The sequence below is a fragment of the Nicotiana tomentosiformis genome, chromosome 3 (genome assembly GCF_000390325.3).
Source record: "Nicotiana tomentosiformis chromosome 3, ASM39032v3, whole genome shotgun sequence".
In the NCBI taxonomy this organism is placed as follows: Eukaryota; Viridiplantae; Streptophyta; class Magnoliopsida; order Solanales; family Solanaceae; genus Nicotiana; species Nicotiana tomentosiformis.
In genome coordinates, this window is record NC_090814.1 from 119,906,953 (window position 1) to 119,927,856 (window position 20,904).

Consider the following 20,904-nt stretch of genomic DNA (forward strand, 5'->3'; position numbering starts at 1 on the left):
TGTCCTCTGGTGCTCATATTTAACTTGCTGGAAATTTAGATACCTAGCTACATAATCAACTATGTCCTTTTTCATTCGTCGCCACCAATAATACTGCCTCAAGTCACGATACATCTTAGTAGCACCTGGATGAATAGAATATCGAGAATTGTGTGCCTCATCCAGGATCTCTTTCCTCAGACCATCCACATTAGGAACACATAGACGATCCTGGAGTGGCAGAACACCATCCGCTCCAATAATAACTTCCTTGGAACCACCTCATAGTACCGTTTCTCGAAGAACCATCAAGTTTGGGTCATCATACTGGCGAGCCTTGATCTGCTCAAATAGTGAAGACTGAGCTACGACACATGCAAGAACTCGACTGGGCTCTGAAATATCTAGCCGCACAAGTCTGTTGGCCAAGGACTGGATATCCAAAGCTAATGGCTTCTCTTCTGCTGAAATGAAAGCCAAGCTACCCATACTCTCCGCCTTTCTACTCAAGGTATCTGCAACTACATTTGTTTTACCTGGATGATATAGGATAGTAATATCATAATCTTTTAGTAATTCCAGCCATCTGCGCTGCCTTAAATTTAGGTCCCTCTGCTTGAACAAATGCTGCAAACTGTGATGATCAGTATAAACTTCACAGGACACCCCATAAAGATAATGCCTCCAAATCTTAAGGGCGTGAACAATCGCAGCTAACTCCAAATCATGTACTGGATAATTCTTCTCGTGGGGCTTCAACTGATGCAAAGCATATGCAATAACTCGCCTTTCCTGCATTAATACACAACCCAAACCAACGCGTGAAGCGTTACAATACACTGTATACATCCCCGAACCGGAAGGTAACACTAACATTGGTGCTGTAGTCAATATTGTCTTGAGTTTCTGAAAGCTTGACTCACAATCATCGGACCATCAGAACTGAACGTCCTTCTGGGTTAATTTGGTCAAAGGTGCTGCAATAGATGAAAAACCTTCCACAACCCTACGATAATAACCTGCTAAACCCAGAAAACTCTTGATCTCAGTCGCCGAAGTGGGACGATGCCAATTCTGAATTACCTCAATCTTTTTTGGATCAACCTTGATACCATCACCCGATACAATATGCCCCCCAAATGCTACAGACTCTAGCCAAAACTCACATTTAGAAAACTTAGCATATAGTTTTTGTTCCCGCAATGTCTGAAGCACTACTCTCATATGCTGCTCATGTTCCTCCTTACTGCGCAAGTACATCAAAATGTCATCAATGAAGACAATGACAAATGAATCAATATATGGCCTGAATACCCTGTTCATCATATCCATAAACGTTGCCGGGGCATTAGTTAAACCGAAAGACATTACCAGAAACTCATAATGACCATATCTAGTACACAAAGCAGTTTTTGGAACATCCAAATCTCTAATCTTCAACTGATGATACCCCGACCTCAAGTCGATCTTAGAGAACACCCTAGCACCCTGCAACTGGTCAAATAGGTCATCAATACGTGGCAACGGGTACTTGTTCTTAATAGTAACTTTGTTCAATTGGCGATAATCAATACACATTCACATTGTGCCATCTTTCTTCTTCACAAATAATACCGGTGCACCCCAAGGTGATACACTCGGTCTGACGAACCCTTTGGTTAGTAACTCTTCAAGCTGTTCTTTCAACTCTTTCAATTCTTTCGGAGCCATATGATATGGTGGGATAGATATAGGCTGAGTATCTGGAGCCAAGTCAATACAGAAATCAATATCCCGATCAGGTGGCATACCTGGAAGAGCTGAAGGAAATACATCAGAGAATTCCCAAACTACTGGTACCGAATCAATAGCTGGAGTCTCTGCAGTAGTATCCCGAACACAGGCTAGATAAGCCAAACAACCCTTCTAAACCATGTGTTGAGCCTTTATAAAAGAAATAACCCGATTAAATGAACTAACCGACGAACCCTTCCACTCCAGCCTAGGCAAAGATGGAATAGCCAAGGTGACAGTTTTTACATGACAATCTAGAATAGCATGATATGGAGATAACCAGTCCATACCCACAATAATTTCAAAATCGATCATCTCAAGCAATAAGAGATCTGCTCTAGTTTCATAACCACAGAATGTAATAATACAAGACCGGTAGATCTGGTTCACAATAATAGAATCGCCTACAAGAGTGGATACATAAACAAGAGTACTCAAGGACTCACGAGAAACACCCAGGAATGGAGCAAATAGAGATGACACATATGAATACGTGGATCCTAGATCAAATAATACTGAGGCATCTTTGCCGCAAACAGAAATAATACCTGTAATCACAGCATCTGAGGCCTCTGCATCTGGTCTAGCTGGAAAAGCATAGAACCGAGCTGGAGTGCCAACTGGCTGGCCTCCGCATGGCTGACCTCCACCTCTAGGACGGCCCCTACCCACCTGTCCTCCACCTCTTGGTGGTCGGACTACTGGTGGAGCAACTGGTCCAGTAAGCATAGGCTGCTGACCCTGCTGTACTGGTCTACCCCGAAGTCTAGGGTAAAACATCCACATGTGACTGGGATCCCCGCACTCGTAGCAACTCTTCGGTGTGATAGGTTGCTGACTAAGTGTCTGGCCCTGGGGAACTGAATACCCACTGGGAGGACCCTGAATAGCTGGTGGATGATAAGAAATCTCTGGTATAACACTGAGATAAGGTCGCACTAGAGTACCTCGAGGAGGTGGTGGTGCTGAAAATGGGGGTCTGCTGGACTGTCCCCGCACGAACTGACCTCTGCCCCTAGACGAAGCACATCTGAACTCTCCAGAGTACCTGAACTGCTTATCTCTCATAATCTGCTCTCGACTTCGCTGACGCACACCCTCAATCCTCCAAGCTATCTCCACAACTCGCTCATAAGAAGTCCCATATCAACCTCTCGAGCCATAGTGGCCTGAATACCAGCATGTAAACCGGCTACAAACCTCCACACTCTCTCCGCCTAGTAGGGAGTATCATAAGTGCATGGCGAGATAATTCAAAAAACCTCACCTCATAATCAGTCACTGACATCTGACCTTGCTGGAGCTGCTCAAACTGAAACTGCAACTCTTCCCTCTGGGAGGGTGGAATATACCTGTCCAGGAAGATACAGGTGAACCTATCCCAAGTCATAGGAGAAGAATCTGCTGTTCTGCCAAGAGCATAAGACTGCCACGATCTACGGGCTCTGCCCTCTAGCTGAAAAGTAGCAAAGTCTACCCCGTGAGACTCTAATATCCTCATGTTGTGCAGTCTGTCCCTGCAACAATCAATGAAGTCCTGTGGATCCTCATGTCGCTCACCCCCAAAGACAAGAGGATGTATTCTAGTCCATCGGTCCAATAGCTTCTGAGGATCGGCGGCTACAGCTGGCCTGGGCTCAGGTGCAACCACTGCCACTGGCTGGGCTCCTCACACGGGTAGTGCACCCTGGGTCTGATATACAGCAACTACCTGTCCATGAGCCTGCGCGGTAGGGTTCTGTGCTCCCCCGCCCGCTTGAGATGTGGCTGGGTCTGCCGAAAATAAACTGGCCTGAGTCATATTGTCCATGAACCGCAGCATACGACCCATGACATCCTGAAATCCCGGTGCAGATGTGAAATCCACCAGAGCTGGCTCTGCCACAGGCACCTCACCCTACTCCTCAATAATGTTATTCTCTGCTGGACCCACTGGCGGCATAACTAGAACAGTCCTGGGACGTCCTCGCCCTCTACTACGAGCTGGAGCCCTCCCTCAGCCTTGGCCTCTAGCAACTGGGGAAGTAGCTCTTCCCTGGTTTGGAACTTCATTTGAGCTCGTTCTCACTATCTGTGAGAGAATAAGAGAAGGATATTTAGTACTACATTAATTGCACGATGGAATATGAAGAAAGGTAAGTACAGATGTCTCCGTACCGATCCGCAAGACTCTATTAGGCCTGCTCATAACTTGTGAGACCTAAGTAAACCTAGTGCTCTGATACCATGTTGTCACGACCAAATTTCACCTATAGCTCGTGATGGCGCCCAACACTGCGGCTAGGCAAGCCAACTTAATAAATTAAGCATTCATTGACGAAATTTAAAACCAAGAGAAATAATAATATCCAAATTCTACCAATGTGTGTGCCAAGACCTGGTGTCACAAGTGTATGAGCATCTAGTAGATTATATAAAACCTCAAATACTGTTTGACATAAAAATAGACAGAATGAAAAAGTACAAAGAGAGACACTAGTAGCGGCAGAACGGATTAGAGAAACAACTCACCACTATGCCCCTGGATAACGTGGGTGTAAGACGATAGGTCCCCCACTAGTACTTGCCTCAGTTCCTGCACAAAAAGTGCAGCAAGTGTAGTATGAGTACGTAAACAACGTGCACCCAGTAAGTATCAAGCCTAATCTCGAAGTGGTAGAGACGAGATGGCCGACTTTGACACTCACTATGGGTCAATAATAATAATTGAAATACAACTAGGATATTTAAATCATCATGATTTACAAAATTTAAAATAATTTATTTAATCAGCGGAAATAATCAAATTCCTTCAAATGCAACAATTCTCAATATGTAAATTAAATCCTGCCAATTCAAATAATTTCCAATTTATCAATTAAATATCATTTACAGGAATAACAATTAATTTTTTTTAACAAGCAAGAATAATAATTCATTAAATTCCAAGGATTTTCCAATTTATCAATTAGCTTCGCAAGCTGAAATAAATTATTAAAGTATCGTACAATTATTATTATTAAGAACGATTTTTGCCGAGGATGTATGATCCAATCCAGAGTGTCGTGTACACTGCCGAGGGGCGTGCGGCGCGATCCATAGATGCATCTATCCTGCCGAGACGTTCGGCCCACTCCACAAGAAAGGAGGACATTTTTTTATGTACCTCCGGAAGAAGAGTATTTTTATTATAAGATAAATTCGGGAGGAAGAATAATTTCTTTTAACAATTAATTAATTTAAACAGAAAATCAAGCATATGAGATTTCCATCCTTTAATATCTTTATCTAATAATTCACAATATATTCATATACATCAATTAATATTAATTAAACAAAGAATACAATTTACACCAGTATTTCATGCTTTGAGTCCTAAACTACCCGGACTTTAGCATTTATAGTAGCTACGCACGGACTCTCGTCATCTCATGCGTACGTAGCCCCCGCAATTAGCAACAATTATTCAATTTAATCCATATGGGGTAATTTCCCCCTCACAAGATTAGACAAGAGATTTACCTCGTCTCAAAGTCCACTTTCCGATTATCGCATCGCGTAAAATTGTCGATTCGATGCCGAAAAATCCGAAACTATCCAAAAGTTATATAAAATAAGTAATATATGTTCAATAATTCGAAATTCATCTATTAAATAAATTACCCTATCCAAAATGGTAAAATTCCTAAAATTCACCCCGGGCCCACGTGCCCGGATTCTGAAAATTTTCGGATGGAAATGTTACCCATAATCTCAAGACCTCAAATATATAATTTCTACCCAATTCCATAACTATTTTCGTGGTTAAAATCTCATTTTTATAAAAATCTAGGTTTTTCACCTAAACCCTTGATTTCTAAGATTTACTAGTTATAATTTACCTATAATATATGTATTTAACTCAAGGAGTGTGGAATTAACTTACCTTTCAATTGCTAGTTGAACTCTCTTCTCAAAAGCTCTGAAATCGCCCGAAAATGGAGGAAAAATGGGCTCAAAATGTCTGAGCCCCGATTTTTAACCATTCTGCCAAGCAGTGGTTTCGCACCTACGGAAGGGGTACCGCACCTGCAGCTTTCGCACCTGCAGAAATTCCTCGCAGGTGCGAGTTCAACTCACCTAGCACGGTCGCATCTGCGCAAAAATTCTCGCACTTGCGCGTTCGCAGGTGCGCCCAATGTTCTGCACCTGCGATGGCAGGCTTTCTTATCCCCTTCCGTTTCTGCGATTGAAGCTCGCATTTGCGAGGGTCGCACCTGCGGCTGTCCAAGCGCAGGTGTGAACGTACCAAAAGCAAAAAGCTTTAGCATTTTTCTCCCAAGTCCGAAATTAGTCTGAGCCTCGTCCGGTTAACACTCGGGACCGCCGGGGCCCCGCCCGAACATACCAACAGGTTTGAAATCATAAAACGGACTCGCTTGAACTCTCGGAACGCATAAAACAACATAAAATCTAAGAATCATACCCTAAACCAAATTGATTCAAACTTAAGAATTTCAAGTTCTTCAATTTACTTCCAATGCGCCGAAATATACTTAAACTGCTCGGAATGACATGAAATTTTGCGTGCAAGTCTTAAATCACTATACAGAACTATTCCCAAACTTGGAATTCCAAACGGACTTCAATTACTCAAAATCCTACTCCAAACCAAATTTAAAGAATTTTAAACCTTCAAATAGTTGAGTTTTACTATTAAGCGTCAAAACGCTCCCGGGTTATCCAAAACCCATTTCGGACATATGCCCAAGTCCAAAATCATCATATGAACCTATTGGAATCGTCAAATCCCGATTCTGGGTTCGTTTTTTCAAAATATTGACCGAAGTCAAACTTGGACTTTTAAGGCTAACTTAAGGAACCGAGTGTTCTGATTTCAACCCAAACGCTTCCAAATCCCGAACCAACCATCCCCGCAAGTCAAAAATCATTAAAAGCACATACATGAAATTGTATTTTAGGGAACGAGGTTCTAAAAGTTAAAATGACCGGTTGGGTCATTACATGCAACCTTGATCCTCAACTTTCAAATTTCATGCCGCTCACCGCACCTATCTCACCAACATGCGAAAACTCAAGAATTTCATCTTAACTCCTGAACCACTAATAGGATACACACTTCATCATATAGAATCCTTTCACTTTACTCATTTTAGGAGAACCATTGCAATACGTGACTGAATTCCCATAATCGCAGAAAAATGCAAACCTCAAGTCGTGATCTAAGCCCCCATAATTCTTCCGGGATCCATTTACACGAACAATACATTCGAATCAAATACCTTCTAAGTTAACCAAGTGGTGGTGGCGCTCAAGCCCAAATGTACAACCACAAACTACATGTATAACTTAACAAGATGAAGGAACTGATCATTGCCACCATCATGCCAATTCAACCATTGCTAACCGATCCGACTGCTTCTAATTTTACCCTAGACTTTCCTTAGAAATAAAAATAGCTCCATTTAAATTATATCGAACTCAATCCGCACTCGCCCCGAGTGACTCCATTTCACGAGCCCACATTGCCTCAAAACCTACGAACTAACTCAGACCCTCCTTGTGCGCACATTCGCATCTTCAACTGGTACACCCATTCCGATAATTCCTTTACGAATCCGAAGGTATTTTCTCCCATTCCTCCAATGCTACACCGTAGACCAAAGATAACATAGAACACTCCAAGCCACTTTTATAATCCACTACAAAAGCTCGATACTTAACCATACCACAGACTCGAAGTCCTTAGGCACCACACTTTAATTTTTGAATCCACTAAAACCGTTGTTGAGAGTCACCTACTCTTACTTGTTCTGAAATATGATCAAACTCCAAGGCTATGCTATCACATAAACTCTCTCTCAAAGAAGCACCCAGCTGAATCACCTTCCTTGTACATCACATCTACACGAAGCATAAATCTTGTGTCTTCCCAAAACCTGAACATGAATCGATAAAGCCCAAGCATAGCACACATTCCTCAAATCCTTCGCTCAAACTACCACTGCCGTTTTCTTTCCTTAGTCGCAATAACTCACCAATAAGCAGATAACCAGAAACCTCACAAGTAGACAACCATGCAATCTAATCGTAGACGGTGGGGCTCTCCCACTTAGCTTGAAGCTACAATTACATAACTCTGGAACCTACCAAGATTCCTTCTGCTTCATTGACATGACCTTGCATAATCGACCTGCCAAATTCCTCAAAATCTTCCTGTTAACCATTTCATGAACACTCTGAATTACTAGTCATATTTACATGCTCGACCTCTTACTGGATAGCCAGTAAAATTCTTTGTAGAAACTTCGTCAACCACGCAACTGCTAACCTGCTCACAGGAGATATCCCACCTGTGGAAATTACATGCCGACGTTCTCCAATTACGCTGCATCGAGTACAATTACCACGAAACCAACAAACCATCCTGAGCCCGTGCTCGTTCACCAGTTGTCACGACCCAATTTCCCCCTCCGTGTGACGTCGTGACGGCACCTATTCTCTATAACTAGGTAAGCCTAACATTTTTCGAAATAATGAAATAAAAATATAGATTTAACCAACTATTCAAAAATTACACAACAAATCCCAAAACACGGAGCATCGTGAATCACAAACTACAGAAGGAAAGATCTAGTGTATCTATACATCAGAGTCTAACAAGGAAAAATACAGAAGATAATGGACATGGGAAAGAGTGGAAGGGTACTCCGAGGTCTGCGAACGCGGCAGATATACCTTGAAGTTTCCAAAATTGTCCCGGCTCACTGATAGTGCGGCTGATAAGGTGCACCTGGATCTGCACACGAAAAAAAAACATGTGCAGTGAGTAGCATGAGTACACCACAATGGTACCCAGTAAGTGCCAAGCCTAATCTCGGTCGAGTAGTGACGAGGTCAGGTCAAGGTCATACCGGAGTAAATATAATAACTTAAACAGTAAAAGATATAAATAAAATTTACAGTAACACAGTTAAAGAAATTCTCAAAAATTTAATAGTTAAGGGAGCCCTCGGCTTAGAACAAGGTAAACATAATGGGAAATCTCCCCGGATACCGTCCCTTAATTCCGAATGAATATGAAGTACATGGGGATCTCCCGGAATTCATCCGTAGTCCCAAAGTAATTATGCAGTGCTGGGGTATCTCCCGAAATACGTCCATAGTCCCAAAGTAAATATGCAGTGCTGGGGAATCTCCTGGAATACGTCCGTAGTCCCAAAGTAAATATGCAGTGCTGGGAGATCTCCCGGAATACGTTCATAGTCCCAAAGTAAATATGCAGTGCTGGGGGATCTCCCGAAATACGTCCGTAGTCCCAAAATAAATATGCAACGCAAGATGAAATGACAGGTAAGGCATCGAGTTATACAGTTCATACAAAACACAGATAAGGAAAGTAGGGACTTAACTAAGCCTGGCGCACAGAATGTCAGATAGGCAGTTAAAACACGTAAGCATGCTTCTCTAGTCTAAGCTGAACAATTAAGCGAATTAGTGCAATTAAATAAGGAAAATACAAATTTATGATTTAGAAAGGAAAAACGGGATTTTTGCAATAATAGCCTGTGTACGTACTCGTCACCTCACGTACACGGCGCCCACACCTCAATTAATATCAAACATCCTAAGGAGAAATTCCCCAACACAAGGTTAGGCAAGCCACTTACCTCGAACCAAGCTCAATCAATCGGTCACAATGCCTTTCCCACGAAAATATCCGGCTCTGAATAGCCCAAATCTAGCCAAAAGCAAATACATATCATAAATACAACAATAATAGACTCTTCTAATTAACGAAATCAACATTTTAACGAAAATTCCGAAATTAACTCAAAAATCGCCCGTGGGACCCACGTCTCGGAATCGGGTAAAAGTCACAAAATACGAACAGTCGTTCGCTCATGAGTCTAACCATATAAAATTTGCTCAAATTCGACAACAAATCCCCTTCAAAACTCGAAATCTTTGTTGAAGAAGTTCTTCCAAATTTTTCCCAATTTCAACCCCAAAATTCCGAAATTAAAGAGGAAATTAATGATAGATTAGTGGGATATAACCATAAAGGAGTTAAGAATCGTTACCCAATCGATATCTCTGAAAATCCCTCAAAATCGCGTCCAAACCCGAGCTCCCTATCTCAAGTTTTTGGTAAAATGGCAAAACCCCCATTGTTTGGAAACTTTAACACTGCCCAGCGATTCCTTAATCGCGATCGCGGAAATAGCCTCACGATCGTGAAGAACAACTTTGCTGCCCCAGAAATTACTCTACGCGATTGCGTAAAACACCACGCGAACGCGATGCTCTGGCTCCCCTACTCACGCGATCGCGAACATCCGCACGCATTCGCGATGAGCAAAGCGTGTGGTCCAGCTTTGGTACACTTAACCCCACGCGATCGCGACCTTGTCTCTGCGTTCGCGAAGCACCACCTCACATCACTACGCATTCGCATGCCCATGTCCGCGAACGGGAATAAGGAAACCAGAACTCAGACACCAGAAAACTTCAGCAACCTCCTAATACAAAAATTGATCCGTTGGGCGTCCGAAACTCACCCGAGGCCCCCGGGACCTCGACCAAACATACAAACCAATCCTAAAACACCATACAAACTTAGTCGAGCTCTCAAATCACATCAAAAAATGCTAAAATCACAAATCACCCTCCAAATTCAAACTTAAAGAACTTAAAACTTCAAAATTCTACAACCGATGCCGAAACCTATCAAATCTTGTCCGATTGACCTCAAATTTTGCGCACAAGTCATAATCAACATTACGGACCTTCTCCAACTTCTGGAATCGGAAAACGACCCCGATATCAAAAATTCCACTACCGGCCCAAAATTCCAAAAATTCGACTTTCGCCATTTTAAGCCTAAATGAGCTGCGAACCTCCAAAACACAATCCGGACACGCCCCTAAACCCAAAATCACCTAACGGAGCTAACGAAACCGACATAATTCCATTCCGGAGTCATCTTTACACAGTTCCGACTACGGTCCAAATTCTAAGGCTTAAGCTCTCATTTAGGGACTAAGTGTCCCAAAACACTCCGAAACTCAAAACCAATCATCCCGGCAAGTCACAATAGCAGAAATAGATATGGGGAAAGCAGTTATTAGGGGATCGGGGCTCTAATTATCAAAATGACCGGCCGGATCATTACATGGTACCCCTCTTAAAACAATCGTTCGTCCTCGAACAAGTATAAAGACATTCCTGAAATTGTGAAAAGATGAGGGTACTGGCTGCGCATATCCTGCTCGGTCTCCCAAGTCGTCTCCTCGACTGGCTGACCCCTCCACTGGACCTTTACTGAAGCAATATTCTTTGACCTGAGCTTTCTGACCTGTCTGTCCAAAATGGCTACTGGCTCTTCAACGTAAGATAGATCTTTGTCCAACTGGACTGAGCTGAAATCCAATACATGAGTCGGATCACCGTGATACTTCCGGAGCATAGACATATGGAATACCGGGTGAACTCCTGCTAGGCTGGGAGGCAAGGCCAGCTCATAAGCTACCTCCCCAACTCGCTGCAATATCTCAAAAGGACTAGTGAACCTCGGGCTCAGATTGCCCTTCTTCCCGAACCTCATGACACCCTTCATAGGCGATACCTGAAGCAAGACCCGTCTCACCAACCATAAATACCAAGTCACGAACCTTCCGGTCCGCATAACTCTTCTTCCTGGACTGGGCTGTGCGAAGTCTCTCCTGAATCACCTTCACCTTATCCAGGGCATCCTGGACCAAATCTGTACCCAACAATCGGGCCTCGCCTGACTCAAACCATCCCACTGGGAACTAGCACCGCCTACCATACAAAGCCTGATACGGTGCCATCTGAATGCTAGACTGCTAAATGTTGTTGTAAGCGAACTTTACAGGTGGCAAGTATCGGTCCCATGACCCTCCAAACTCCATCACACAGGCACAGAGCATATCCTCAAGAATCTGAATTGTGCGCTCGGACTGCCTGTCCGTTTGAGGCTGAAAGGTTGTGCTAAACTCCACCCTAGTAGCCAACTCCTGCTGTAAGGCTCTCCAAACCCGTGATATGAACTATCTACCTGTCACGACCCAACTGGAGGGTCATGACTAGCACCCGGGCCATACTTGCCGAGCACCAACGTACATTTTATCTAACCTTCCTTATTATCTTTAAGGGCTGACAAGATCAATATAAATGGTAGACATGGATCATGAACATCCAACAATGAAAGATAATGTCATGAACATACATAACATGGGACGACAAGACTGTCAAGAAACTATATATAAGGTACGAGCTACCATGAGTCGACACCTGTCTATGAGCCTCTAAAGGAACATAAGTTCTACAACATTGCCGGAAAAGGGCCCCGACATACCCATAATGTCTATAACAAAAATGCATACCAAGATCTCGCCAATAACCGCTGAACTGGACAGCCTACTCTGGTGGGGGAGCTGCGTCTACCCGTCTATCAGGACCTGCAGCACGACATACAGCGTCCACAAATAAAAGGGACGTCAGTACAAATAAAGTACTGAGTATGTAAGGCAGGAAAGCATAAGTAAGAACAGTAATGTAAACAGAGATAGGGAATATACAACCTGTGACATCTGGGTACCTCTGAGGGCTACTGACATGAAATACATGATACATACATATATATACATAAACTTTTAAAACATACGCCTTTGTGGGCATCACCATCATCATATCGTACCCGGCCATAATAGGCTCGGTAAAACGTACCCGGCCATCATAGGGCTCGGTAGAATCGTACCCGGCCACGTGGAGCTCGGTAAAACCCAACTGATCAGTGGTTGCACAATAGGTGCCATACCCGGCCGACTATAGCGCGGCTCGGTAGAGTAAAATAGATACATATATATGATGCATGCTGGACTCATTGGAATCACATTTTGAACCTTTCGGAGTGACGTAAGGTCGGTATCCTTCGTACATGTTATTAGGATTAACTCTTCATCAAGAATCTTATAAGAATAAGGAACTACCAACAACATTGATAATATAAGAATAAGAGAAGTAACATCAATATCAATCGTTTCATAAGAAGGGCAGCAATGTAAGTACTGCTAGCTTCTAAGAGTAGAGTATCTTTGGGAGCTCGTTCATTACATTATGTACAATCGGAGTCGTGCAAAAGAATGAAGGGGATAGCCTCACATACCTTGTATATACTGCCCAACCTCAAGCTATGCAAATGTCACGACTCCTTAGTCTACAATAAGAGAAATGACACTATCATTATCGTTTAAGCGTCGTAACTATTATGTATCGACCGCAACCTATTTTACGATGAAACGGACAGCACCTCCCCTATTTATATGACTTCACACAAGTTAATACAATCACCAAACAGACCAAACAACATCATTAGTAATCATATTGAGCCTCCCAAAACAGTCCACCAAACAACAACATTACTACCAAGCCTTTCGATATATATTTCACAAGTTCTAGCTGCAACGACTTAGCCGTAACTTGGATAATCTTAAATATATATATATAGAGTAAGAGGTTCCTTACCTTTAAACAGAAATAACAACTCCAATTTGACCTTAATTTTCCACGAAATATCTCTCCAATTCTGCCACAAGAACAAGGAAGCGAAACTAGCAATCAATTCGGATTTTTCGGCACTAGAATTACTTTAGAAGACTTGAAATCACCTAGGGTTGATATTAAAAACTTGAAGGAGTATTTACAGAACATAAAACACTTAAAACAACCTCCCACACGAGCTGTAACAACACAAAAATCAGCAACAACAAGAAGAACAAGAAACTTACTAGCGCCACGGGATTCCCGACACTTGATTTGTGTTGTTTGCCCTTTGTTTGGGTCTTGGATCATGAGAGAACCTTGAGAGAGTGTTTTTAGGGTTCTAAGGTCTGAATATACTGAAAAATAATGACTTAAAACGGGGTTGAGGTATCTTATATATATCCATATGTCTTAAACCGCCTATGTGGGCCCCATAGAGAGCTGCTTGGCACACTCTCACGAAAACGTGAATATCTCTCTATTCCGAGATCGTATCGACGAACGGTTTAATGCGTTGGAAACTAGACTCATAGATCTTCAATTTTATAGGTAGATCACCCCATAATTCCAAGTATATTGGGAGAAAAATGTAGTAACATTTGACCTAAAGTTTAAGTAAAATTATAAACGTAAGTTGCGACAACTTTTATCGACTTTGTTTCATAACTCGCTTGACTTCAAGACTTATGATACGGATATTATATGATTCAAATACATTAAAACATGACCTCTTGGGACAATTAATCACCTCTAGTGTTACCCGAAAATACGGGTTACAACATCCATGATTCGTTTAACTTCTAATACTTGTTAACCACTCTTATACACCCTTGTATCGTTTAAGACCAATAGGATTAACTTCTTATCATCTCAAAGATAATCTCTTCTTGGATTTACGTCGACTAAATTATGGCGTGATCTAAGGTACGCGAATTTGGGTTGTAACACCCTCTCCCCCTTAGGAACATTCGTCCTCGAATGTAAGGGTTTATGGGGTGTCTAACTCATCGTGAAATCCGACGGAAATTTCCGGCTGAGCTCCCTATAAAATGGACACTAGCCAAACTTGCAAGTAGTTAAACCCAACCTATGGCCTTACAAGACTATTCAAAGCATTATGGATATGTACATTATCTGCATATCACCATTTTGTATTAAAAAAACGTATTCACAAGCTATTGCTTACCTCATAGAGCCGTTCCACCTTATAATGCGTCCTTCTTTCCCCCGGCATCCTCGTTATCTTCTCTCTGGAATAGGTAAGGGTATTTAGACTTCATCTCCTCTTCTGCTTCCCATGTCATTTCTTCTATATTCTTGTTCCTCCATAATACTTTGACGGAAGCTACATCCTTTATTCTCAGCTTGCGGACTTGTCGATCTAATATAGCCACTGGCACTTCATCATATGATAGATCCTCTGTAACTTGTACATCTTTGATAGGGACGACCCGAGAAGGGTCTCCAATACATTTCCTCAACATAGATACATGGAATACCGGGTGTACAAATTCTAATTCGGATGGCAATTCTAACTCGTAAGCAACCTGTCCAATTCGTCGAAGAATTTTGTACGGCCCAATATACCGCGGACTCAACTTACCCTTCTTCCCAAAACGCATAACACCCTTCATCGGCGAGATCTTCAGGAAAACCCAATCACCAACCTCAAATTCCAGATCACGACGTCGGACATCGGAATAAGACTTTTGCCTGCTTTATGCCGTCCTCAGTCGCTCTTGTATCACTTTCACCTTCTCAATGGCTTGGTGAATCAAATCTTGCCCATATAATTCTGTCTCACCGACTTCGAACCATCCAACTGGTGATCTACATCTCCTCACGTACAGTGCCTCATACGGGGCCATTTTAATACTGGAATGATAGCTATTATTGTAGGCGAATTCTATAAGTGCCAGATGGTCATCCCAATTCCCCTTGAAATCTAAGAACATATGCTCGTAGCATATCTTCAAGCGTCTGAATGGTACGTTCAGCCTGTCCGTCAGTCTGCGGATGGAATGCAGTGCTGAGATTTACTTGTGTGCCTAAACCCTTCTGAAAAGACCTCCAAAAGTTAGCCGTAAATTGAGCTCCTCGGTCTGATATAATAGATACCGGCACACCATGAAGCCTAACAATCTCCTTGATATACAACTTCGCATAATCTTCAGCCGTGTAAGTTGTCTTAACTGGCAGAAAATGGGCAGATTTTGTAAGTCGATGAACTATCACCCAGATGGAGTCAAACTTATGATAAGAGCGAGGTAATCCAATAATGAAGTCCATATTAATCACCTCCCATTTCCAGGTCGGAATCTCTATATTCTGAATCAATCCACTGGGTTTCTGATGCTCGATCTTTACTTGTTGACAATTAGGACACTGAGCTACAAATTCTGCAATAGACTCCTTCATGTTATCCCACAAATACTGCTCCTTAACGTCATGATACATCTTTGTCGAGCCGGGATGGATAGAATATCGGGACTGATGAATCTCAATCATAATCTTCTCTCGCAACCCTGCCACACTAGGCACACATAATCGGCCCTGGTATCTCAGTGTCCCATCTCCTCCGATCTTGAAAGTTGTAATCTTACAATGCTGAATTCCCTCTCTCAATCTTACTAAGGTAGGATCTTCATATTGCCGTGCTTTTACCTCGGCTACCAAAGATGATTCTGCTGTATTCTGTACAGTAGCACCTCCGTCATCAGAGTCCAACAATCTGATTCTCATATTGGCCAGCTGGTGAAGCTCTTTGGTCAACCCTTATCTACCTGCCTCAATATGTATTAAGCTTCCCATTGACTTACGGTTGAGAGCGTCTGCTACAATATTGGCTTTACCGGGATGGTACAATATCTCGACGTCGTAGTTTTTCAGTAATTCAAGCCACCTACGCTGCCTCAAATTCAACTCCTTCTGCTTGAAGATGTATTGTAAACTCTTGTGATCTGTGTAGATGTCAACATGGATGCCGTATAAGTAGTGTCGCCATATCTTCAAAGCATATATTACTGCAGCCAATTCCAAATCATGAGTCGGGTAATTCTTTTCATGCTTCTTTAATTGTCTTGATGCATAAGCAATCACCTTCCCACGTTGCATCAATACGCACCCCAAACCTATACCTGAGGCATCACAATATACCACATAACCTTATGTTCCTTCTGGGAGAGTGAGCACTGGCGCGGATGTCAATCGATTGTTTAGCTCCTGAAAACTATGTTCACAAGAATCAAACCACTGGAACTTGGTAATTTTCTGTGTTAACTTAGTCAATGGTGCTGATATAGAGGAAAACCCTTCTACAAACCGCCTATAATATCCTGCTAGCCCCAGGAAGCTGCGGACTTCTGACGGTGTTGCAGGTCTCGGCCAATTCTTCACTGCATCGATCTTCTGAGTGTCGACACTAATACCCTCATCAAATATCACATGGCCAAGGAATGCTACTGAGTTCAGCAAGAATTCACATTTAGAGAGCTTAGCATATAACTTATGATCCTGAAGGGTCTGGGCATAAGCCTGAATACGGGAAATATCCATGCCCTCTACCAAGGAGGCTGTTGTGCACTCATTTATCAGATGTGGTCCCAACCCATCCACGAACAGGTGCACCCTATCACTCATCTCGGCCACCATATGGGGAGTATACCTTGCTAAAGAATCAAACTGTATACTATACTCTCGTACACTCATATTACCCTGTCGAAGGTTTAAGAACTTATCAGCTCTAGCTCGTCGTATCTCAGCTGGCAAGTAGTGACGAAGAAAGGCCTCAGAAAATTCCTTCCACACGGCTGGAGGAGCGTTCTGACCCCTAGATCTCTCCCAACTATCATACCATAAAATCGCTAAATCCAGTAACCAATAAGAAGCCAACTCTACTGCCTCCGTATCACTAGCATGCATAACCCGCAATGTACAATGAACCTGATCAATAAATATTTGCGGGTCCTCCTTGGGGTCTGATCTGGTAAACACTGGAGGGTCTAGATTAATAAAATCACGAACTCTCGCACTAACCGGTTTATCAGTAGCACCGGTATTCTGCCTCTGAGCCTGAGCAGCTACCAAGCTAGTCAACAACTGCACCGCACTGCGCATATCGTGGTCTGTAGTGCCAGACGGAGGAACTGGATGTACTGGGTGCCTCCTAATATCCTCTGGAGGAGACAGAGAGGTATGAGACGGCATCTCACTCTGAGGCTCACTTTGGCCTGCTATGGCTGGAGGCACCTGAATGTTACCCTCTCCTACAGCTGTATCAAGCCGTTTACTAATCGCTTGCTTCCTAGTCGAAGGCATCGCTAAAAGAAAACAAGGTGAATATTAGATATGAACACTTACGACTCAACTCTACGCACGATCTAGATTCAGGAAGAAGGTAACAACCCTAGATGTCACGTAGCCTCCTGATTATAAATGTGGCGCGCTACACATCCATAATCAAAACTCTACTAGACACGGCTCATAGACAACCCCTAGGACAGACTTGCTCTGATACCAAGTTTGTCACGACCCAACTGGAGGGTCATGACTAGCACCCGGGCCATACTTGCCGAGCACCAACGTACATTTTATCTAACCTTCCTTATTATCTTTAAGGGCCGACAAGATCAATATAAATGGTAGACATGGATCATGAACATCCAACAATGAAAGATAATGTCATGAACATACATAACATGGGACGACAAGACTGTCAAGAAACTATATATAAGGTACGAGCTACCATGAGTCGACACCTGTCTATGAGCCTCTAAAGGAACATAAGTTCTACAACATTGCCGGAACAGGGCCCCGACATACCCATAATGTCTATAACAAAAATGCATACCAAGACCACGGCAAGTTCGGAGAAGGGATCTCGCCAATAACCGCTGAACTGGACAGCCTACTGTGGTGGGGGAGCTGCGTCTACCCGTCTATCAGGACCTGCAGCACAACATGCAGCGTCCACAAATAAAAGGGACGTCAGTACGAATAAAGTACTGAGTATGTAAGGCAGGAAAGCATAAGTAAGAACAGTAATGTAAACAGGGATAGGGAATATACAACCTGTGACATCTGGGTACCTCTGAGGGCTACTGACATGAAACACATGATACATACATATATATACATAAACTTTTAAAATATACGCCTTTGTGGCATCACCATCATCATATCGTACCCGGCCGTAATAGGCTCGGTAAAACGTACCCGGCCATCATAGGGCTCGGTAGAATCGTACCCGGCCACGTGGAGCTCGGTAAAATCCAACTGATCAGCGGTTGCACAATAGGTGCCATACCCGGCCGACTATAGCGCGGCTCGGTAGAGTAAAATAGATACATATATATGATGCATGCTGGACTCATTAGAATCACATTTTGAACCTTTCGGAGTGACGTAAGGTCGGTATCCTTCGTACATGTTATTAGGATTAACTCTTCATCAAGAATCTTATAAGAATAAGGAACTACCAACAACATTGATAATATAAGGATAAGAGAAGTAACATCAATATCAATCGTTTCATAAGAAGGGCAGCAATGTAAGTACTGCTAGCTTCTAAGAGTAGAGTATCTTTGGGAGCTCGTTCATTACATTATGTACAATCGGAGTCGTGCAAAAGAATGAAGGGGATAGCCTCACATACCTTGTATATACTGCCCAACCTCAAGCTATGCAAATGTCACGACTCCTTAGTCTACAATAAGAGAAATGACACTATCATTATCGTTTAAGCGTCGTAACTATTATGTATCGACCACAACCTATTTTACGATGAAACAGACAGCACCTCCCCTATTTATATGACTTCACACAAGTTAATACAATCACCAAACAGCCCAAACAACATCATTAATAATCATATTGAGCCTCCCAAAACAGTCCACCAACCAACAACATTACTACCAAGCCTTTCGATATATATTTCACAAGTTCTAGCTGCAACGACTTAGCCGCAACTTGGATAATCTTAAATATATGGATAATCTTAAATATATATATATATATATATAGAGTAAGAGGTTCCTTACCTTTAAACAGAAATAACAACTCCAATTTGACCTTAATTTTCCACGAAATATCTCTCCAATTCTGCCACAAGAACAAGGAAGCGAAACTAGCAATCAATTCGGGTTTTTCGACACTAGAATTACTTTAGAAGACTTGAAATCACCTAGTGTTGATATTAAAAACTTGAAGGAGTATTTAAAGAACATAAAACACTTAAAACAACCTCCCACACGAGCTGGAACAACACAAAAATCAGCAACAACAAGAAGAACAAGAAACTTACTAGCGCCACGGGATTCCCGACACTTGATTTGTGTTGTTTGCCCATTGTTTGGGTCTTGGATCATGAGAGAACCTTGAGAGAGTGTTTTTAGGGTTCTAAGGTCTGAATATACTGAAAAAGAATGACTTAAAACGGGGTTGAGGTATCTTATATATATCCATATGTCTTAAACCGCCTATGTGGGCCCCATAGAGAGCTGCTTGGCGCACTCTCACGAAAATGTGAATATCTCTCTATTCCGAGATCGTATCGACGAACGGTTTAATGATTTGGATACTAGACTCATAGATCTTCAATTTAATAGGTAGATCACCCCATAATTCCAAGTTTATTGGGAGAAAAATGTAGTAACATTTGACCTAAAGTTTAAGTAAAATTATAAATGTAAGTTGCGACAACTTTTATCGACTTTGTTTCATAACTCGCTTGACTTCAAGACTTATGATACGGATATTATATGATTCAAATACATTAAAACATGACCTCTTGGGACAATTAATCACCTCTAGTGTTACCCGAAAATACAGGTTACAACATCCTTGATTCGTTTAACTTCTAATGCTTGTTAACCAGTCTTATACACCCTTGTATCGTTTAAGACCAATAGGATTAACTTCTTATCATCTCAAAGATAATCTCTTCTTGGATTTACGTCGACTAACTTACGGCGTGATCTAAGGTACGCGAATTTGGGTTGTAACACCACCTCTGTCTGAAATGATGGATACTGGAATACCATGAAGGCGGACATTCTCTCTGATATAAATCTCAGCCAACCTCTCAGAAGAATAAGTGGTCAACACTGGAACAAAATGAGCTGACTTGGTCAGTCGATCCACGATCACAAAAATAGCATCGAACCTTCTCAAAGTCCGTGGAAGTCCAACTACAAAGTTCATGGTGATCCGCTCCCACTTTCACTCTGGATCTCTAACCTCTGAAGTAATCCACCCGGCCTCTGGTGCTCATATTTGACCTGGTGACAGTTGAGACACTTGGCCACAAACCTAACTATATCCTTCTTCATCCTCCTCCACCTGTAGTGTTGTCTCAAATCATGGTACATCTTCGCGGCATCGAGATGAATGGAGTACCGCGAGCTGTGGGCCTCCTCGAGAATCAACTCTCGAAGCCCATCTTTATTCGGCACACAGATCCGACCCTACATCCTCATCACACCGTCATTACCAATAGTCACATCTCTGGCATCACCTTGCCGAACCCTGTCCTGAAGAACTAGAAGATGAGGATCATCATACTGGCGTTCCCTGATATAGTCATAAAGAGAAGACCGAGCAACCACA